Source organism: Neofelis nebulosa, chromosome 9, assembly GCF_028018385.1.
Source record: "Neofelis nebulosa isolate mNeoNeb1 chromosome 9, mNeoNeb1.pri, whole genome shotgun sequence".
NCBI classification, from domain to species: Eukaryota; Metazoa; Chordata; class Mammalia; order Carnivora; family Felidae; genus Neofelis; species Neofelis nebulosa.
In genome coordinates, this window is record NC_080790.1 from 129,060,387 (window position 1) to 129,080,439 (window position 20,053).

General features: G+C 48.5%; 1 long non-coding RNA gene across 1 annotated transcript; it reads right to left on the reverse strand.

Moving 5' to 3' along the window:
• Nucleotides 1-622: 622 nt before the first annotated feature.
• LOC131485892 (uncharacterized) lies at nt 623-15,445 on the reverse strand. Its single transcript, XR_009249062.1, has 3 exons — nt 15,103-15,445; nt 6,720-6,902; nt 623-930 (listed from the first exon to the last, which is right to left on the reverse strand). It is a non-coding gene; the product is annotated as an uncharacterized LOC131485892 (long non-coding RNA).
• Between the last annotated feature and the right edge of the window lie 4,608 nt (nt 15,446-20,053).

Sequence of the window (20,053 nt, forward strand, 5' to 3'; positions counted from 1 at the left end):
CCCCGAACGTTTCATCTCTTGAGGGGGTTTTTCAGATGTCACTGACATCGGCGTGTGGCCGAGCCCCGGTTTCCTCACCGGTGACAGGAGGATCATCACAGCATTACTCACCTCTCAGGGCTGTTCTGGGGCTTAGTAATGAAGCACTGAAAGTCCGGCACATGGGGCCTTGCACATAACATTAGCCTTCGCGAGGATCATCGTGTTAATAAGATGATCACGTTCACCCTCATCCAGTGGGTGTACTATCGAATGGAGCACAGAAACCCTCAGTCCCGTGAGAGAAAGAATCAAGTCTCTCTTTTTTTTTTTTTTAAATTTTTTTTAACGTTTATTTATTTTTGAGACAGAGAGAGACAGAGCATGAACGGGGAAGGGTCAGAGAGAGAGGAAGACACAGAATCTGAAACAGGCTCCAGGCTCTGAGAGGTCAGCACAGAGCCCAACATGGGGCTCGAACCCATGGACCACGAGATCATGACCTGAGCCGAAGTCGGCCGCTTAACCGACTGAGCCACCCAGGCGCCCCTCAAATCTCTCTTTTTAGCAGTTTGCCCGTATCATTCATCTGTAAATATCTTGCCTTTTTTCCTGTTTCTGTCAACCTCGGTGAGAAAGCAAAGAAAGTGTGCAGATCTTGGTCGTGATCAAAACCACTGTATTTTTTAAAGATGTCAAGAATCTTGATTGCTGCTGAGAGATTCTCACGGAATAGACACACCCACGCAGGCCCCTGAGTCCAGCTTGGTGGCAGGGGGACAGATGAAATTTATCTTCCAAGGTCACTTCCACCTCTGCATCCCCAGGAGGTTAATTCAATTCAACAGTTATTTAGTAAACGTTCACACAGTTCCAGGCCTCTGCTGGGGATTGGGAAGACGGCACACTGAACAAGACAGATAGAAATCTCCATCTCACGCAGCTAACATTCTAGGGGAGGAGACAGACAGTTAAAAAATAGAGACATCATTCTAATGTCAAGTGTTGAGAAATTACCTGAAGAAAAATAAAACAGAGAGTAATAGGTGTGGGAGGGCTGTTAATTTAAAAAAATTTTTTTTAACTTTTTTTAATGTTTATTTATTATTGGGAGACAGAGAGAGGCAGAGCGTGAGCAGGGGAGGGGCAGAGAGAGAGGGAGACACAGAATCTGAAGCAGGTTCCAGGCTCTGAGCTGTCAGCACAGAGACCGACGCGGGGCTCGAACTCACAAACCATGAGATCATGAGCTGAGTCAGACACTTAACTGACTGAGCCACCCAGGTGCTCCAGGAGGGCTGTTATTTTAAACAAGGTGATCAGGGAAGGCCTCCTGCAGACATTTAAGTTCAGAGCTAGTGAAGTGAGGGTAGCTGGGGAAAAAATATTCCAGAATGAAGAATGAGTGGCATGCACAAAGGCCCTGAGGCACAACCAGGGTGGAGAATGGTAGGAATTGAGTTTGGAGAGGCAGGTAAGGCCTTGCTTCTCTCCTTTTTTCTCTACCAAAGTGGAATAAAGACAACAGCCTGATGCCCCACCTCCATCCCAGCTAATGGATGGCAAAGTGCTTTGAGAGGGAGACCAGCGATGATCAGTGTTACTAATGGACATGTTGGACAAGACCCATCCCAGGGGCATTTGGGGTCAGCGTGGTTTCTGCTCCCTCCTGGCGAGTCTGTGATACCCTAAATACTAGTGCTGGGAAAGCCCAAGTTTCAAACATTTCCATTCTCTCATTCGAGGGATGGAAAAGGTAGGGCCCAGAGAGGGGAGGAGGCCTGCCCAAGGTCACACAGCAAGCTCCTGCTAGAGGCCTAGTTTTCAAGATTTGGCAAGAGTGCAACAAGCAGTGAACCATCCCACCCACAGGTGCAGATGAGAGTAAATAAAATCAATATTCTTATCTCCTTAAGAAGTTGTTACTTCCCCAAGGGTAAGAAGAAGGTGAGACTGTTTGCTTGGGGGTTGGCTGTGACGAGTAACACTTTGCAAAGCAAATTCAATGTGTTAAATGAGCAATTTCTCCCCTAGACCATTCTCTCTCTGCTCTCAGCAAGTGACTTCTCATTTGTGCTTTTCAAAACATTCCCCTAATTTTCTTAGGTTTTCACAACCAGCGCTGACAAAGGGTTAGAGAAGACTGGGCTTTTTGTCACTTTTCCACAAAACCAAGGCCCAGAGTAGTGAAATAGCTCATCGGAGGCCGAACAGCAGGTTTATCTGTTCAGTCAGCAGATACGCATGATGGTGGACCTGGGAAACGGCCGGGAACAGGCCATGTAGAAAATAATGTAACATACAAGATAATTTCAGAGAATACCAAAAGAATACCAAAAGCAATAAACAAAGGAACTGGCAGAACTAATCTCGGGTGATCAGAGAAGGGCCCCAGGGGAGGTGACAGATGAGCAGGACCGGTAGCTGAGATGCAACCAGCCAAGTCCGGAGCCAGGCAAAAGAGGGTTCCTGACCAAAGGACGGCGAATGCAAAGGCCCTGTGGTAGGAACAAGTTTGGTGCTGGCAGAACAGAAAGGAGAGGCCACTATGGAGGGAGCAAAGCAGACCAGGGGGAGGGGAGGGAGAGATGAGATCAGAGGGGTGGGAGAGAGCCCTGCAGGCCACTGCAAGGAACGCCAATTCAGTCCCAAATCCAGGGCTCTATGGTTCGCAGCAGAGCTGGGCATTAAGACTCAGGCCTCCTTTGGGGCGCCCGGGTGGCTCAGTCGGTTAAGCGTCTGGCTTCGGCTCAGGTCATGATTTCGGGGTTGGTGGGTTCAAGCCCCATGTCGGGCTGTGCTGACAGTGCAGAGCCTGGAGCCTGCTTCGGATTTGGTGTCTCCCTTTCTCTCTGCTTCTCTCTCTCTCAAAAATAAATAAACATTAAAAAAAAAAAAAAAAAAAGACTCAGGTCTCCTTCTTCAGACCCAAGACTCCCTCTTCTATGACTCCCTTTGGCCTTGTTCACATCCCAGTTCCTCTTCAGCCTGACTCTGAAAGCTTCTGGTTGTCCTCCCAGAGCGTGTCTCTTTCTTGCCCTCCTCAGCCCTGATTTTCCACAAACTCACTCAGCACCCACCGCCTTTCTGTCTCTGTCTGTGTCTGTCTCTCTGTCTCTCTCTATCTCACACACACACACACACACACACACACACACACACACACACGTGGCAGACCTTGACCTTGGTTTCTCAAGTTCACACTCTCTGGGAGCCTCTCAGCAGCAGACAAATTTGCATCTCCCCTGCCCCCAAGGCAACAGGAATTGGGGATGGGGCAGGGGGTGGGGGGGGGGGGGAGAAAACAGCAGAGAAGGCCTCCAGGAGAGAATCTGCCTGCAGACTAGATGGGACACAGGCCAGGTCTGGCGGAGGGTTAATCAGCCCTGTCCTGGGTGACAGGCTCCCAGGGGCAAGGGCTGCCTCTCTTCCTTACTCCCGGTGCTAGGAGGTGCCAGACAGGATCCCAGAATGAGGCTGGCCTAAAACTAGCCAAGCAGCAGGGACAGCCTCCAGGGAACCCTGGGGGTGGGGGTGGGGGTGGGGAAGGGGTCGTAGCGCCCCCCCCCCCCCCCCAGCAAATCACCATCAAACCTCCAAAGCCCCTCCTTGGGGTTATCTTTCTTGATGTAGGCAGCTGAAGTCTTTTTTTTTTCTTTGTAACTGAGATATACCTAACATATAACATTATATTGGTTTCCAGCGTGCAATATGATTTGACATCTGTAAATGTTACAGAATAACCACCACCGTAAGTTAATATCCATCACCACACGTAGTTACACGTTTTTTCCTCCTGCTCAGAACTTCTAAGATCTATCCTCTTAGCAACTTTCAAATATGTAACATAGCATTATCAACTATAGCGACTATGCTGTGTGTCACATCCTCGTGACTTTTTTTATTTTCTATCCGGAAGTATATACCTTTGGACCCCCTTCAACTATTTCAACGTTTTTTTTTTTTTTTTTTTTTTTTTTTTTTGGGACAGAGAGAGACAGAGCATGAACGGGGGAGGGGCAGAGAGAGAGGGAGACACAGAATCGGAAACAGGCTCCAGGCTCCGAGCCATCAGCCCAGAGCCTGACGCGGGGCTCGAACTCATGGACGGTGAGATCGTGACCTGGCTGAAGTCGGACGCTTAACCGACTGCGCCACCCAGGCGCCCCCCCCTTCAACTATTTCATCCACTTTCCCTACCTTCTGCCTCTAGGTCACATTTATTGAGCACTTACTGTCTGCTAGGCACTGTACTATCTACTTTACAGTTTTAACTCACAAAAACACTTATGTTTTATGGAAATAAAAAGATTCTTAGAAAGCCTAGTGATCGTTAATAAGTTTTAACAGGCCCACTAAATCAAAACAGCTGCAACAACAAAACCAAGGTATTCTGCTGACACTGAGCACGAATCTGGTCATCTAACCACCCTTCCAGACACAAACCAAGGTGTCCTGCCTCACCAAACACCCATTAGGTTTGGCTGCCATCAGAATAACAGAAAATAACAAGTGTCGGGGAGAACGTGGAGAAATGGGAACCCTTCGGGGTTTTGTGGGTGGGGGTGTAAAATGATGCAGCCACTGGAAAACAGTATGGTGGTTCCTCAAAAAATTAAAAATAGAATTAGCATGTGACCCAGAAATTCCTCTTCTGGGTATGTACCCAAAAGAATTAAAGGCGGGGACTTAAAACCGATGTTTATACACCCACGTTCATGGCATTATTCACAGTAGCCGAAAGGCCGAAGTGACCCAAGGGTCCATCAGTGCATGAATCGATAAGCAAATTGTGGTCTATTCATACAACAGAATATCATCCTGCCTTTAAAAGGGAGGGAATTCTGACACAGGTTACAACACGGATGAATCTTGAGGATCTTATGTCGAGTGGAGCAAGGCCGTCACAAAAGGACAAACACTGACTCCACTTCTGTGAGGTCCTTAGGAGAGCCAAGTTCATGGAGACAGAAAGTGGAATGGAGGGCACCAGGGGCCAGGCAGAGGGGGGCCTGGGGAGTCATGGCTTCATGGAGACAGAGTTCCAGCTCTGCCGGATGAAAAGAGTTCTGGAGATGGGTGGTGGGGATGTTTGCCCAACAACGTGTGCCCTTAATACCCCTAAACCAAATGCTTAAATAGAGTTACGATGGGGGCACCTGGGTGGCTCAGTCGGTTCAGTGCTTGACTCTTGATTTCAGCTCAGGTCATGATCTCATGGTTCATGGGTTGGAGCCCCGCGTTGGGCTCTGTGCTAACAGCACAGAGCCTGCTTGGGATTCTCTCTCTCCCTTTCTCTCTGCCCCTCCCCTGCTCAGGCAGTTGCACGTGAATGCTCTCTCTCTCTCTCTCTCTCTCTCAAAATAAATAAACATTAAAAATTAATCAATTAATTAATTAATTAATGCTTCAAAAAATGGTTACTGTGGGGCGCCTGGGTGGCTCAGTCGGTTAAGCGTCCGACTTCGGCTCAGGTCATGATCTCACGGTCCGTGGGTTCGAGCCCCGCGTTGGGCTCTGTGCTGACATCTCAGAGCCTGGAGCCTGTTTCAGATTCTGTGTCTCCCTCTCTCTCTGACCCTCCCCCGTTCATGCTCTGTCTCTCTCTGTCTCAAAAACAAATAAATGTTAAAAAAAAAAATTTTTTTTAATGGTTACTGTGGTAAACTTTATATTAGGTGTATTTTGCCACAATTAAAACAAATTTTTTTAAAGAAAAAGATGTCTCTGCCTCTTCACTGAGGCCCAGAGAGGAGGTCTCATTTTCCGACAGGAAGGGTGGGGTTTGACTTATACCTCCAGCAGCCCTGTGGCCCCATCTAGCTTAGTCTGTACATTCAGAGGCTGGGACACGCCTCTGTGACCCTAAGAGAAACCATCACAGACTTTAGGTAACACCCTTTGGCCCAGAACAGCACAGCAGTGAAAGCAGGCTGAAAAGAATGGGGTTTTCATATTAGCTTTGGGGGACCTTAAGCAAGTTGTTCTACCTCCTTGGGCCTCAGTTTCCCCATCTTTCCCAGTGAGAGGTTGGACTTCAGAAGTTGCCCAGGAACCATACCTGGGCCCCAGACATTTCTTATTTGTCTCACGCAAGCTTTAAAGTTGAGTGGTCACCACCATCTAGAGGTGGCACCCTTGGATGGAGCCAGTGTGCCCCAGTTCACTGCAGGTCCCCCTGGGCCTGAACTTTCCCTGCCAGGGCCCTGTAGGTGGTTGAGTTTGCAAAGCCTGGACAAGATGACACCCCAGAGGCCTCTGACTTCAATAACAGTTTGATTAGAGTTTCTTGGGTGAAGGTCAGTCACAGCCCTGGGGTTTCTGATCAGGGGACACACTGTCTCCACCTGACAGTGTTTCACAGAGACATGCCGTGTACGAAGAAATCCTACAGTGGGCTGTGGGCTTTGCTCAAGGGCCTTTCAGACAATAACCTCCTTCCCACCCTCCATCGCAAAGTTATAGAAAGTAAAAAAAAAACAAAAAAACTAAAAACAAAATATACCCTTATACCTTAAGGTGGGGATGTAAACTGATGCAGGCATTCTACCCTGACAGTTCAAACAGGAAGAATAGGAACTAACATCCTCCCCTTCCTCCTTACCATAAATGAACACTAATAATAATGATGCCTGACTTTAACTGAGCATGTGCTATGTACCTTGCATATAGTTTCATTTATACCCGACAACAATCAGGGGAGGTGGATGCTCTTATAACCCATATTACAGAGGACGTACCTGAGACAGAGCCCACACAGTGGTGGTGAGCGGACCTGGGAAAGATTTCACCTCTCTCTCCTCTCATGACAAGTCACTTCCTCTCTCCAGGCCTCACTTTTCTCATCTGTGAAATCTCCAAGTTGTACGATGTCATCATTACGGTCTAAACGTTTTGTTAGGTCTTGAACACATTTCCTAAAACTCGAAGCACATCCAGAAAGAATGAATTGGAAACTATCCCTGCCTGTGTAAGGCGTGTGTGTGCATACGTGTGTGTGTGTGTGTGTGTGTGTGTGCATGCACATGCATGCATGTGTGTGATTGCCAAGCCAGTGAATCAACATTCCACTCTGTTCTTCCTTTCCAACCTGGGCCAGGCAGAATGGCTCCCGCAAAAAAGGATGGTTACAAGAAGGCCATCCTGCCATCAAGGAGGTGGTGACCAGAGAACATATCATCAGCGTTCCCAAGCACATCCAAGGAACAGGCTTCAAAAAGTGCACTCTTGGGAACCTCAAAGAGATCCAGAAATTTGCCTTGAAAGAGATGGGCACTCCAGATGTGCGCATTGACCCAGGCCAGAGGAATAAGGAATGCCCCCTACTGTGTCCGTAGGCAGTTGTCCAGAAAATGTAATGACAGGAGGAAGGTTCATCGAACAAGCTCTGTACTTGGGTCACCTGCATCCCTGTTCCCACTTCCAAAAATCTTCAGTCAATGTGGATGAGAACCACTGATGGCCAAATAGTTATAAATCCAAGCAAACAAAAAAAGTGAATTAAAGTTTTAAAACTGAACCTATACTTTTTTAAAAATTAATAGCCGTTTAAATTTTTTTTATCTTTTTTTGAAGTTTTTTAATTTATATTTTGAGAGTGGGTCGGGGGAGCAGAGAGAGAGGGAGAATCCCAAGCAGGTTCTGCACTGTCAGCACGGAACCCCATGTGGGGTTCGAACTCACGAACCATGAGATCATGACCCAAGCTGAAATCAAGAGTCAGACCTCAGGGGCACCGGGGTGGCTCAGGTTAAGCGTCCGACTTCAGCTCAGGTCAGGATCTCACCGTTCGTGGGTTCGAGCCCTGCGTCAGGCTCTGGGCTGACAGCTCAGAGCCTGGAGCCTGCTTCTGATCCTGTGTCTCCCTCTCTCTCTGCCCCTCCCCGACTCATGCTTGCTCTCTCTCTCTCAAATAAATAAACATTAAAAAAAATTCTTAAAAAAAAAGTTGGACATTCAACCAACCGAGCCACCCAGGTGCCCCTAATTAATAGACTTTTTTTTTAGAGGAATTTTAGGTTTACAGAAAAATTGAGGGGAAAGTACAGAGAGTTCCCCTATAACCCTCTCACCCCCCGCTAAGTTCCCCCTATTACTAACATCTTGCATTAGCGTGGCACATTAGTTAATGCCAACAGCCAACATTAGAGCCATATTGGTACATCGTTATTAACTAAGCCCATGGTTTACAGTAGGGTTCATTCTGTGTTGCATACTCTACGGGTTTGGACAAATGTATAATAACACATAATTTCCCATTTCAGTATCATACAGAATGGTTTCACTGCCCCCAAAATCCTGTGCTTTGCCTAGTGATCCCTTCCTTCCCTCCCCACAAACCCTTGGCAACCACTGCTCTTCTCATGGCCACCATAATTCTGCCTTTTCCAGGACGTCACACACTTGGAATCATACCATATGTAGACTTTTCAGACTGGCTTGTTTCACTTAGTTATATGCTTTTAAGATTCCACCATGTCTTTTCCGGCTTAATAGCTTATATACTAGTGCTGAATAATATTCCATTGTCTGGATGGACCACAATTTGTCTATCCACTCACCGATCAAAGGTTTCCTTCAAGTTTCAGCTATTTATGGGTAAGGGTTTATCCATTTTTTACTAATTTTTTCTTACGGGGGCACCTGGGTGGCTCAATCAATTGAGCGTCCCACTTCAGCTCAGGTCATGATCTCATGGTTCGTGGGTTTGAGCCCCACATTGGGTTCTACACTGACAGCTCAGAGCCTCCCTGAGGATTCTGTGCCTCCCTCTCTCTCTCTGCCCCTCCCCCACGTGCCTTCTGTCTCTGCCTCTCAAAAACAAATAAACATTAAAAAAAGTTTTTTAATAATAATTTTTTCTTCCAATTGCAAAAAGAAACGATACACGATCACCACAGATTTGGAAAACATAGATGAGCACAGAGAACAGAGTAAAAGTCTCGCATTTACAAATAAGAAAACCGAAGGTCAAGGAGAGGAAGAAAAGTGTCCATTCATTCATTTCTCCAGTGACTGTTTGCAGAGGACCTACTACGTGCAGGCACTGTGCTGGGGCAGGGGACACCTCTGGGAATAAGGAGTTGAGGTCTCTGCCCTCCTGCAGTTGACATTCTAGACAAATAATCAAGTAAGGAAGTAAATCCGAACGAAAGAATGGCTAATATTTATCACGTACTTTCTTTGTGCCAGATGTTGTTCCAGAATCTTTGTGTACATCAAGGCAAGTAGTTCTCACGACCACTCTGTCTGTCATTATCCCGATTTTGCAGATGGGAAAATGGGTACAGAGTTTAAATCACTAACGTAAGATTTGGAATGATGGCGTAGCTCAAACATGGAGGAGGCTGGATGCGGACCCAGGTCTTGGGGCTCCTGAGTCTGTGGGCTCACCACCACTCTGCCGTAAGGGGAGGTCATTTAGAGGGAGGGGTGGTGGCAGAGCCCAGGCTGAACCCTGATCTTCAGCTTCCAGACGCCTTTGTGCCAGGGGCCCCTCTGCCGTTCGGGGTCCTGAGAAGCCAAACTTCATTATTCTTTTGTGACTTCTTCCAGTTTCTTAGCTGTGGTCCCTGGGGGTGAGGGGAAAGGGCTCGGAGCTACTGCCAGGGCTCCTGAGTGCAATCCAATCCCCTTTATTTTTAAGCCATTAAATCCCCGATGACAAATGCCGCTCTACGGACAAGCAGGCTGACCTGACCGCTAGAACAGAGTCACTGGATACGGAAAATGATCTCAAAGCCACACACCTCAGCTGTGTTTCTGACCATCAGACGGAGAAGGCTGGCCTCTCTGCTCAAACTCAGCAGCAGAAAAGCCAAAAGTTTATAAAACGATGTAGGTGAGACTCTGGGGTGAGAGCCACTTGCTGTAGGTACCCAAACTTAAAGGAACGCAGCCTTTGACACACCCATTCCAGGCCCAAGAGTTTATCCTACAAATACCCTCACACTTGTGTGAAACCATGTATCTGCAGACCTGTGGTTCCTTACAGGGGTTAGTAGTGAAAGAACCGAAATGACGCACCCTTCGCCCATCCCCCAGAGAGGTCCCTGGTGAAACCAGTAAGGTCCGTACTTGCACAGAAATTCTATGCTGTTGGTCGAAAGAAAAGGGCAGCTCTCCGCGTACTGTGGTTGAGCTGTCTCCAAGATAAATTGGAAAGGGGGGAAAGCAAGGTTCAGAACATTATATGCTGTCTTAGCTATAACAAAAGTGGGGCGGGGGGGCAAGTCTACAGAGGCGTTGAATCCTGAGAAAGGGCCAGGACCTGGGGCCGAGGCAAACCAATTCTGGCCCTCCTTTGCTGTGTAATGAGGAGCAAAATGCTCAACCTCTCTGTGCTTCAGTTTCCTCACCTGTAAAATTGTGTCCTCCTTGCTGGGCTTGTTGGAGAGATTAAATTAAGTAATCTACCTAAAGAGCTCCGCTCAGTGCCAAGGACACAGGAACCGGTCAATAAAGAACAGCTATGCTGGGGCGCCTAGGTGGCTGATTTGGTTAAGTGTCCTACTCTTGATTCTGGCTCGCGTCCTGATCTCGCGGTTTGTGGGTTCGAGCCTCCCATCGGGCTCCACAATGACGGCATAGAGCCTGCTCAGGATTCTCTCTCTCCCTCTCTCTGTCCCTCCCCTGCTCATGCTCTCTCTCTCTCAAAATAAATAAATATTTAAAAAGACGATGGGGGGGGGGGGCAAGGCAAATTCAAAATGAGAAGGAGCAGGTGAGTGATTTTCGGGTGACTTTCCAGCTGGATTTTCTGAGCTAACAGCCTCTTGGGCACGGCCCTTCAAGACATCACGGGGGGATATTGGTAGAACAGCCACCCTCGGCCCCGCCCCAGACCTGCTGAGCCAGAATCTGCAACTTAATAAGGGCTCCTGGAACCACACAAGTTTGAGTGTGCAAGTTTGAGGGGGTACTGAATTTCAGACTGCGGCCCTAGCGGCTGCCAGAGGCCAGAAGACAAGTGGTTCTCAGTTTTGTGACTCAGCAGAGCAGAGGATGAATGGAATGGGTTGCCCCTCCCTCGGGATGGGGGAGGGGGTAGAGAACAGTAAGAACTAGAATTCTGCTCACTCTGTGCCCAGAAGACGTTGTAGCACATGAGATCTGAGGCATGTGGCGTTTAGCAGCTCCCCACTTAGGTTTAAAATAACTTTCTGGCTACAAAGAAAAAGAAAGAAAGAAAAGGGAGCCTCCCACTGCAGCCCACACATCCCCAACACAAAAGGAAAGCCTCTGCTCCCTGCTTCCCCACCACAGCCCGTTTGATCCTTCTGTGGCGACGGTGACGGAAGGATTGCGCAAGGACAAACCAAGTCAGAGATTCTAAGGGCTGAAGAGCCTCTGAGAGGACCCACTTCAAGAGGCCCCGAGAGGGAAGTGATTTGTCCACGGTCACACAGCAAGTTGGGGACAGAAGCGTTTTAGGAATCCTAGAGGCAGGAGAGAACTGGAAACCACTCTTTTCAGAGTGGCACACTCGAGGGGGCCACACAGGCAGTGTCTGTAAGAGAAGTAGGTTGGCTTTTCCATCCCACAGGCCACAGAGCTGGCACAGGGGCCAAGCTGGGCTCATGATAATTGGTTCTGGAACTTTCCTTGGTACTGAGAACCATCTATGCCTTGACATGCAGGTATAGAACCTGCCACATTTTCTTTTTAAACAGTGGTAAAATACACGCAACATGAAATTTACCATCTGAACCACATTTTTTAAAGTTTACTTATTTTAAGGAGCACCTGGGTGGCTCAGTGGGTAAAGCATGTGACTTCAGCTCAGGTCATGATCTTGCAGTCTGTGAGTTCGAGCCCCGTGTGGGGCTCTGTGCTGACAGCTCAGAGCCTGGAGCCTGCTTTGGATTCTGTGTCTCCCTCTCTCTGTGCCCCTCCCAGCTCGCTCTCTCTCTCTCTCTCTCAAAAATAAGTAAACATTTATTAAATTTTATTTATTTTTGAGAGAGAGAGAGAGAGAGGGAGCCAGGGAGGGGCAGAGAGAGAGGGAGAGAGAGAATTCCAAGCAGGCTCCACACTGTCATCATGGAGCCTGATGGGGGGCTCGAATTCACGAACTGTGAGATCATGACCTGAGCATAAATCAGGAGTCAGACGCTTAACTGACTGAGCCACCCAGGTGCCCCCGTCTTAACCATTTTTGAGTGTCAATGTAGTGTAGTGATTTAGTATATTCACATTGTTGTGCAAAAGCCTGCCGCCTTTGATAAAGGCCTGGGTGTAAGAAGTGCTTGGCTTTTCTCTCAGTTCTCTAAGAAAATGAGAGGAAAATGATAGACGGCAACAGACCGCAGGTCTCGGGGTCAGGGAGACAACAGGGAGTGGTGGGGAGTATGGCAAATTGGAGAGCACACAGCCCATCTAGGAGGTAGACTTACCACCCAGCTCTGCGCTGACCCTTTACCTGCAGGGCGGGTAGGTCCTGTAGATAGGAAAACATCGATGTTTTAAACTCTTTTTTTTTTCCCCAAAATTCAAAACATTTTGAAAAGGTAAACAAAAAAGTCTCCCTCCCACTCCAGTCTCCTACTCCCAAAGGTAACAGTTACTGACTTTTCTTGAATATTTAAGATTTCTTTAGAATTATGCAAGCAAATAGTAACATAGGCATACACATTTTTTTTTTTCCTTCAGACAAAAGAAAGCATAATGAGCACTTTGTTTGACACCTGGCTTTTTTACTTAACAGTATATCCTAGAGAACTTTCCTTATCAGTACCTAAGAAGCGCCCTTGGCCTTTTTTCTAGCCACATAGTATTTCAATGTGTGGATGATCCATATTGGATCTAAACCATCTCCTCTGGGTAGGCACTGGGCTATTTTTCAGAACTGTTGACATTACAAACGATGCTGCCTGCTTGACCTCCAATGTATAGCATTCTTCACATGTGCAAGTGTATTTGTGGACGACGTTCCAAAAAGCAGAACCTCTCTGTGTGCGTTTGTTTAAAGTAGGCTTCATGCCCAGCGCAGAGCCCAACGTGGGGGTTGAACTCCCCATGCTGAGATCAAGACCTGAGCTGAGATCAAGAGTCGGATGCATAACTGAGCCACCCAGGCGCCCCCGTGGGTGCATTTTTAACACGTAATCAAGTGGCCAAATTGTTCCTTTCCAGTGGTTGTACCAAGATCCACTCCCGCCAATTATGTATCAGTGACTACTTCCTCACAAATACCTTATTGTTTTAATGTTGTCAAATAAACTGAAATGAATCAAAACAAAACCATGTGCCATCCACATAAACATGCCTGTGGGCCATGCAGGCCCCAGCGTCACCAGCTCCAACCCTTCAAGGCCCAGAAACGTTGATTGACTTTCCTCAAATTGCACAGCAAGTGAACTGCAAAGTCATCATTTGAATCTCAACTGCCTGATGCCTATGCCTGTCCTGGACCCACTTCCTGGCTGACAATCAGCTTGGGGGAGCACTCAGCTTCGGTGGTAAGAGACTGGGGCTTCTGCAGAGTTACCCGGAGCCTCTGTCAGCTCGGTGCGTGGAAGAAGTCCTATTTCCGTGCAGGTGGTAAATGTGCATGGAGCTGTCCTCAGACCCAGCAGGTGCCCACCTCTCCGATGTATTGGCCGGCTCCTGATGTGTAACAAATAACCTCACTTATCTGTTCATCTAACCTAAAGCCCTTCACTAAGTGCTTGTGGAGGTCTCTTACTGCAGAAGGGCGTCTACAGCTAGAACCCAGGATGCAGCTTTGGATCCAGACAGCCTGAACCCCAATCCTGACCCAATCTCCCTTACAAGCTATATATGACTTTGGGAAATTGTCCCTTTTCAGCTTCTGTTTCTGCAACTATAATACAGGGATAATAACAGACCCCACTTTGAATTACACTTGGTAACCACAGCTCACACAAAATAAGTACCTTAAACATTAGAATCAGGCCCAGCTTAGGGGCGCCTGGGTGGCTCAGTCTGTTAAGTGTCCAGCTTCGGCCAGGTCACAATCTCATGAAGAAAGGCAACCCAGTCAAACGTAGGCCTGGAAGGTCTTCTGGAGTCTTCTGAACCAGCGCTTGAAGGGGGATTTTAGGAGATGAAAGAGGGTCCAGCTATTTGCTCGGCATTCGGTTTCCTGATTTCATTTTTTTTCTATTTAGTTTCTCCCCCTCTCTTTTAAAAATAACACAAGTGTATGGGGCACCTGGGGGACTCAGTCAGTTAAGTGTCCGACTTCAGCTCAGGTCATGATCTCACGGTTCGTGGGTTCAATCCCTGCATCAGGCTCTGTGCTGACAGCTCAGAGCCTGGAGCCTGCTTCGGATTCTGCGTCTCCCTCTCTCTCTGCCCCTCCCCTGCTTATGCTCTCTCTCTGCCTCTCAAAAAATGAATAAATGTTAAAAAAAAATTTTTTTAAATAACACAAGTGTATCAGTCGGCTTTTGCTGCGAAATATACTCCCGTTTGCGTCTCATGAATGTATTTTCTGAGGAGGTGCTATTGGTCTTGTGATCTCAACTGGGCCTCTGGGCAGTGGGTTTGGTTCGGGGTGCTTCTAAGTCACTCATCTGGGGGAGTTAGTGGGCCACCCAGGGCACGTTCTTCTTGTGTCGAAAGCCAGGAACACAGGGGAGAGGCCCCATTCCACCAGTACATTCCAAGCCTTGGTTTATATCATGTCCGCTAATATCCCATTGGCCAAAGCCAGTCACATGGCCACGGCCAACGACGAGGGCCAGAGAAGTGCACCCCTTCCACGAAAGTGGAGGGAGAGAAGGTAAATACTTGCTCAATGACAACCTGATCTACAGCAGCTTGTATCGCATGTGAATGTGGTCTCATTAAATATCCAAGCAGGAAAATATAAAACCATAGCAAAGGAGAAGAATACTTTATCACCCTTCTGCCCCACCCTCTCCAAACACAAACACTCCACCAGTGCGGGACGCGTCCCCTCAGATTTTTCCCACGCTTTCACACACACGGACGGTTTTCATTTTACACAATGAGATCATACTACATGTATTCTCACATGACAGTTGTAAGTATCTAATCATTTAACTATTATAGTGACCCTATGATTAGGCAGGTTGAGTTTCTATTTTACAAATGAGGAATCTGAGGTTAGGGTGCTTACCCAAGATCACTCACCTCTTCAGTAGCTGGACTCCCATTTGAACCCAGGACTTTCCACAAGTCCTTTCAATTACGGGAAAGCTGCCTCTCCAAACGGGGGTTCGAGCTGTGGCTCCAGACTCATCGTCACCAGCTCACTACGCCTGTGCTGTGGACGCGCAGGCATCGTGTGTGTGCGTGTTGTGCTGGGGGCGCGAGTTTTAGGAAAAGGAAAGGGGCATGTTTACCGTGACCAGACTTGTGTTGGGGGCTTTTCCAGACACGAGGTGGAGGACAATGACCCTCACCTTCAGGTCGCTTGGGACTAAGCCGAGGGAACAAGGAGGCTCTTGAGGCAGTTTAACGGCACGACAGGATGTGCTAGCTGGGTGTCGGGCACCTACGGGAAGTTTTTTTTTTTTATCTGTCCTTCTAAGAACTGAATGCTGAAAGCGAGCTGAGCCACAGGCTGGTATCTCTGCTCGGCCCTGGGGATGACACAAGCCTTAACGAGCTAACTCGAAAATAAGTGAATAAATAAATAAATAAGTAACTGGTAGCATTTAGAGAAAGTTGAAGGAACTTTTGCACGGATTGTGAAGAGTAACGATTGTTACACTGCCCGCCGTAGTGCTGCCCATGCGATATGAGGGTGTCACCAGGGGGTTTAATATAGACTGGGGGTCAGGGAAGGCTTCTCGAACAGGTAACATCCGAGCAGAAACCTGCAGGCTGAGTGGGAATTAGGCAAAGACTAAGGGAACAGCGAGTGGGGACGCCTTGACTGAAGCTGGAGAGGGCTTGGCCTCCGAGAAAGAGGAGGGACCCGGGGCGGTGAGGCGAAAGGGTAAGGGTAGAGTGGGGGGAAGGTGGGGGATAAGGCTGGGTGGCCGCCGGGGGCCGGGGTGTGCAGGGACTAGGACTGAGCCGCACTGGGAAGGTGGACGGGGGGGCGGGGGGGGGCAGAGGCCATGGCATGAGCACGAGCCGGTGCCCGAGGAGGGTGGTGCGCTTACGTGAGCGTGCAAAGAGCGGCTGCCTGAGCATAGCCGAGAGCGAGGCCGGGGCAGCCCGCGGTTCAGAGACCCGGCCAGGGTAGCTACTGTATACACAGTGAGATGACCCCGGTTACAATTTCATCCATTCAGGTCTGCAGCTGCAAATTCAAGTTTTCAAAAGGGTGCCTGGCATAGCAGAACCTGACAAGGGGTTTGAGCAAAGCACCAACGAGACAAACTCTGATGCGTTTGTGGTGCGGAGCTCGGGGAGGAGGTGGAGGAGGGAGCGATTGGGGTTTGGAAGGTGTCACAGGAGCCGCCTGAGCCAGGCCCTGAGGAATGAGTGGGAGATCACCAGGCTAGGTTGGTAGGGAAGACAGACAGGCAGAGAGCAGAGCAGAGGCGAAGGCAGGGTGTTCTGAAGGGGCCCAGTGGGTACAGAGAGCAGGCTGGGAAGGGTACGAGCTTGGGTTCCTGGAGGAGAGAGGGCACGAGGGAATACTGGGCAGCTGAGCTGGGGACAGGCTGTGCAGAGCCGCCCAGCCACGGGAGCTGAGAACAGGATCACATGTCTCGTAATAATATATTGGGCTCGCCTCCCTGCTCTCTCACCCCAAGGGGAGTAGAGCAAGGCATTTGGGGCCCTTCCCCCTCTTCCTCACACAAAGACGCCCCTTTTGGGGAGGGCAAGGTGGCAGATGTGGGTGACAGATCCTGTAACCATATCCGCAGTCCCTGGGTCAAGAAGCTCTTTCCCCAGCGGGGTCCAGCCCAGGTCTGCTGTTGAGACAGAGGGCAGAAAACTGTTTTTCTCATCCACCTGGCCTCAGGTGGATGGGATGGGAGCCCAACAGAGTCCTCTGGAGACAGCTCTGGCTGCGGGATCGGCCCTTAGAGGGTGCAAATGAAATCCAATGTGACATGAAAGATGGCAGGAGGTGGCCAAGTGCTGATTTTATCAGGCAAACTCCTCCTTGGAATCAAAGAAAGGGAATAAAACTTTTCTTGCTGTCTCTCCTTTTCCGTCCCGGTTAGCTGTGAGCCAGGGGTCTGCGGGGGACTCTTGGACCTGTAATCTGGCTTGGGAGCCAGGCAGGTTTCCCGGGCACCCTGGATTATTCCCAGTTTTTGGTGTTGTTGGGAGTCACATCCTCAAGCAAACTGTTGGGGCACATTGAAGGAGCAGCCACCAAAGGCTCTACAAAGGGCTAAATAAATGCTCTTGGGAGTGACGTAAAAGGTAAAAGCCTGTCTTTGCACAAAAGGAGTCTATGATCTAGACAGAGACGGAAAGTGAGGCACAGGTTCTTTATCTCCATCAACCGTGAACTTGTTAGGAGCGAGGCACTAGTCAAAACCATCCTGGCACAAAGTGGGGCTCAGCGTACACGGCGTTTCACCAAGGATTCTTCCGATTGTAAGTATTAGAAACCCGGCTCAGGGCGCTTGGGTGACTCAGTCGGTTGAGCATCCGACTTCGGCTCAGGTCATGATCTCACAGTTCGTGGGTTCGAGCCCCGCGTGGGGCTCTGTGCTGACAGCTTGGAGCCTGGAGCCTGCTTCAGATTCTGTGTCTCCCTCTCTCCCTGTTCCTCCTCTGCTCGTGCTTTGTCTCTCCCTCTCTCTCCCTCCCTCTCTCTCTCAAAAATAAATGAAAGATTTAAAAATTTTTAAAAAGGAAAGAAAAGAAACCCAGCTCAAAATGGCTTCAGAGAAAAGTGGAATGTATTGGCTCACAGAACTGAGAAGGCCAGAATGATGTCAGGTTTGGCTGGATCTAGGGGTCAGCCAATGTCATCAAGGTTAGACTTTCTTCCTCCCCATCACTTGTCCCTTGTTCTTTGTGTTGGCCTCCTTCTCAGGTGGAGTCTTACCTGTATGGTGGGCCTCAGTGGCCAGACTTCTATCTTTAGCAACATCGTGGAAAGAGCCTTTTCTCTAGGTCATTGGACTAGATCATGCAGACCCCACATGGGTCACATGCCCATCTCTGATACAATCACCTAGCAGGGAAGTGGAATGTGGTGATTGACCCTGCCTGGGCCCCACGTTGATTTCACATTTGTCACATGAATAAACATGAACGGCTAGAGAAAGAAATACAATAGTCTACATCACTTCACTCCTCTGCTGGGAGCCTTCCTTCCCCCTCAGAGCAAAAGCCCAAGTCCTTCCAATGACCTCTAAGGCCCAGTGCGATCTGCTCCCCTGCCCTGGCTGACTCCTCTCCCATTCATCTCCCTTTGCTCACTGTGTTCCAACCAGCTGTCCTCCTTGCTGATCCACAAACACTTAGGCTTCGGTTTCTTTGTTACTAAAACGCGGACACTTGTAGCAGACGCCTGACACTCTGTCTGTTCAGTATTCCCCTTTTCCTTGCAACTCAGTGACATCCCCTCACCCTCCGGAAGTGTTGGCCCCATCCCAGATCCAAAGGTGTGCTTGTGGCTGGCCAATCGGAGTGTTCTAGTGGTGTTCTGGAACCAATCACAGAGGGTGGCTCAGGGATGGGCATGGGATCCAAGTGAGTCTACTGAGATTCAATCCTGAAACCTTAATTAGGGTTGTTGGAAATAGAAAGCTCTCTTTATACTGATGTTGTTGGAAGGATAATATAGGCATTGAACCGTCAGAGCTACCACATGGAAAGAGAGTCTACTTGAGAAACACCAGGGAACGGAGGGCAAGGATGGAGGGAGAGGAACACTGAGTTCTGGTGATATCTTTGAGCCCCTGGATTCAGCCACACCTGAATCCCACCAGACTTTTTAGTTACACACCTTAGAAGCTTCCCGTCTTTGCTCAAGCCAACAGGAATTGGATTTCAGTCACTTGTAAGCAAAAGACCACATTTCAGGGCCGCGGTTGTAAGGGTTAAATGAGATTGTGAATTATAACATGTGTCGCACAATAAGTGCTCAAAAGGTAGGAATTGTTATCAGGAGTATTTTATGATTCCATCTTCTACACACGTATTTAAATATGTTTTCATTTTTAAAACTTTCGCTGAAGAAACAAATATTTAGGGGTGCCTGGGTGGCTCAGTCAGTTAAGAGTCTGACTTCAGCTCAGGTCATGATCTCACAGTTGGTGAGTTCAAGCCCCGCATAGGGCTCTCTGCTGTCAGCACAGAGCCTGCTTCAGATCCTCTGTCCCCCCCCCCCCACTTGCTCACACACTCTCTCTTTCTCTCTCTCAAAAATAAATAAACATTTTAAAAAAAGAAACAAATACTTAAACGTCTGTAAAATCAGAGCTCTTATTTACTTGGTACCAGTGCAACCACACAAGTTGTTAAAATACTGAAATACTTCTGTGATGGTTGATAAATAGCATCACTCTCAGTCTCCTGGCTCTCCAGGATGCACTCACCTCCTCTCGCGACCCTCCGGCCCATCTTACAATCTAGCACCTGGCAGGTGAACACCAGGCTGCTCTCTAAGGCTTCCTCCATGCTCCGTATTTTTTACCTCACCTCTGGGTATACCTATTAACTCTTCAATATGCACGCATTAAATGGAAACTCTGAATTATCAACAGCTCCATGAAATAAGGGCCCCACCCTCCATTCCTCGAATCACCGGTGATCCTTAACTGTGTAAACTCCTCTGATCCTAAAGATACCAGAGACATGATTTTGCACAGTGGTGACTAAGCAGGCATGGGTGCAGGCCAAGTGCTGTCTTTCTCCCTGCCTGCTACCTCGTGGGGCGCCTTCCCTGATTTCCACATCACGGTCCTTTTTGCCGTTCACTGTGGCAATCCGATATTCCTTTGTCTTAGCGCACACCATGGACCGCCTCACCCTTCCTCCACGGTGGGACATATGGTCCGGTTTTGTTCAGCTTTTCAAATTTTAAAAACTCTCTCTGTGGGAAATTGATTTTCCATGTGGTGCCCATCTTTCTGGTAATAAGCAACGGATTTCCTTCCTGATTCAAAACTTCAGTTTTGCGAATCACAAGACACAGTTTAACTTTTTGTCTGCA